The following is a 2313-nucleotide window of genomic DNA, read 5'->3' as shown; positions in this document are numbered from 1 at the left end:
ACTGTCTGGAGTCTCTGCAGAGTCCAATTAGAAAGAGACCCCCCTGGGGCAGGCTTCCACCCTAGAACTTCTTCCCTATCTCCGTGTTCTTCACAAGTGTAAACGAAGCTATTGTTTTCTTATAATCCAGCGTACAGGATTCAGTTGCAGCAACTCAAAAGGATTAGAATTACTATGTGAACCCAGGGGAAATAAAGAAAACACACACACACACACACACACACACACACACACACACACACACACACACGCAGGAATAAGATTTTTAAATTATTTGTTTTGCTTTCTATTTGGGTGGACAGGGTTTAAGTTATTCCACCTGCCTCAACTTCTCAAGAAACTGGTACTACAGGCAGGTGTCTACTGATGGCTGATACGCTAAATTTTGCCTTTTTCTTAAAACAGGCTTTAATTTTCTATCATCTGTACCCAAGGCAGAAATTATTAGACGAAACTAGTTGCTTTTCCAAAGTAACTATTTTGGGAGGGTTTGGCACTTCGTGTCAGCAAAATATGAAAGTACTTTTCCTTTTAATTTTTTCACTTCAAATTCTCATTTTCAGAGATTTAATTGGGAAAGTATTTTAGGTTTTTTCCCCCGTTTTCAAGTTTACTCCATTTTCTACAAATGTCTAGCACTAGCACGTTAGAAAAAGTGGAACAGATAAATGCACCAAAGACAGAGCTGATTTCTGAATTTACGACCGGAAAGCCGAGTTTAGCAAGCGTCGCTGAGGACAGAGAGGCGGGGAAGGGCTGGGTTTAGACTTCAGTTTGTTGCCTGAATTTGACACTACAACCGTACACACACAGAAAGCGAAGCTGGCCTCGTAAAAACTAGGGCGTCCCTGGGTGGGCTCGAACCACCAACCTTTCGGTTAACAGCCGAACGCGCTAACCGATTGCGCCACAGAGACTTCGGTGCTGCTGGGAGCTCCAGCCGAGGTCTTTATGAGGAAAAATAAAGGGCTCCGCGACTTCTTTTTCTCCCGCCTGATTCTTATTAGAAGCGGAAATTTTATTCCACGTTCTTAGTCTTTTCGAGTCTCCCTTCCACTTCTGAAACGTATTAGAAAATTATGCTTCAAGATGGAGCAGAATTACACGTCACGAGCGGATTAAAACACTGTTGGCTTTTCTCCAACCCCGGTTTGGAAGGTTCTGTTGCAAGAAGATGACAGTTTCTGATTGATTACCTTTTGTAAGGACATTGAAATGTTCAGCTTGTGAGCTGAGTTTTCCTTTTGTTTCTGTTTGTGCCGTTGTTTGCCCGCTGATCTTACGTTACTTCCCCAGCCTCTTCGAGGCCGTTTGATCGTATGCGCCTTTTGTTTTTAGATCCAGGTTTTATGAAAACATATATGCAATCCCTAAATGCGTTTAGGCTTTATTCAGTGCGATTGTCACAGTAACATTTCGTTACAACGTGTCCCAAGGCTTGCGGGCAATTGGTCCTGATTTTCTCTGCTGAGACCTCTACCCCTGCTTTTAAACCACGCTATTGAACACACACCCTCACGGGCTTTTTGAAAATTACAGAAGAAAAAAAGAGGACTTATGATTAGCTGGGCACATTTTAGCGCAGAATCTTTGCTTGCGAACATACTCCGTCCCTGTAAATGTTCCGCAGGAAAATCTTTCCCTCCTGCGAAAATTTACTTGATGACTTTTCAATACTGTTCAAAATCTTGTTTTTGATCCCGCTGTTCCCGCTTCCAAGAAGTAATAGTTTCCACTTGAGAACTTGATATTTCCGTTTTTATGTCACTAAATTACTCTGGCCGTAATCCTTCGAAAAACGATCCACACCGGGACTTACAGAAGTTGTGTGCGACGTGCTTCAGTCCAAGCAACATTTCGAGTCCCCCAAGTGCGTGATGACAACTTAAATTGACTTTAGACCAATTAGCAGAGAAGTTCCTTGAAAGCTTGAGCTGTTAAACAGCTGGGAATTCACACCCAGCCGAACCCCTCAGCTTTTAATGCACTTAAAAATTCTGCATTTGAAACGAACCAGGAACCTTCCGGAGCATGCTGATGGCACACATAATTACACGGTGTGGGCTTCAGACCTTAAGTTTTAAGTATCTGTTCATCTATGCTAAAGTCAGAAGGTGCTGTCTCATTTCCCTCAAACCCAAAGTGAGTGTTTTCCTCGGCTATTGTTCTCCACACTATTCAGTCAGAACAGATTGCAACCTTGTTCTTCACGGCCCTTCATTAAATATTTACTCTCCTGCTGAGAATATTAACAGCGGTTCTGCTCATGCCCACACCTTCAGCTCCCATCTCACCCTGGCTCAAACGTGGCTG

General features: G+C 43.1%; 1 non-coding gene across 1 annotated transcript; it reads right to left on the bottom strand.

Annotated features, from left to right (window-relative positions):
* Positions 1-843: 843 nt before the first annotated feature.
* On the bottom strand, positions 844-917 carry Trnan-guu (transfer RNA asparagine (anticodon GUU)). Its single transcript has one exon. It is a non-coding gene; the product is annotated as a tRNA-Asn (tRNA).
* Positions 918-2313: the final 1396 nt, after the last annotated feature.

The sequence above is a fragment of the Peromyscus maniculatus genome, chromosome 5, assembly GCF_049852395.1.
Source record: "Peromyscus maniculatus bairdii isolate BWxNUB_F1_BW_parent chromosome 5, HU_Pman_BW_mat_3.1, whole genome shotgun sequence".
In the NCBI taxonomy this organism is placed as follows: domain Eukaryota; kingdom Metazoa; phylum Chordata; class Mammalia; order Rodentia; family Cricetidae; genus Peromyscus; species Peromyscus maniculatus.
This window is presented reverse-complemented; position numbering and strand designations above follow the sequence as displayed.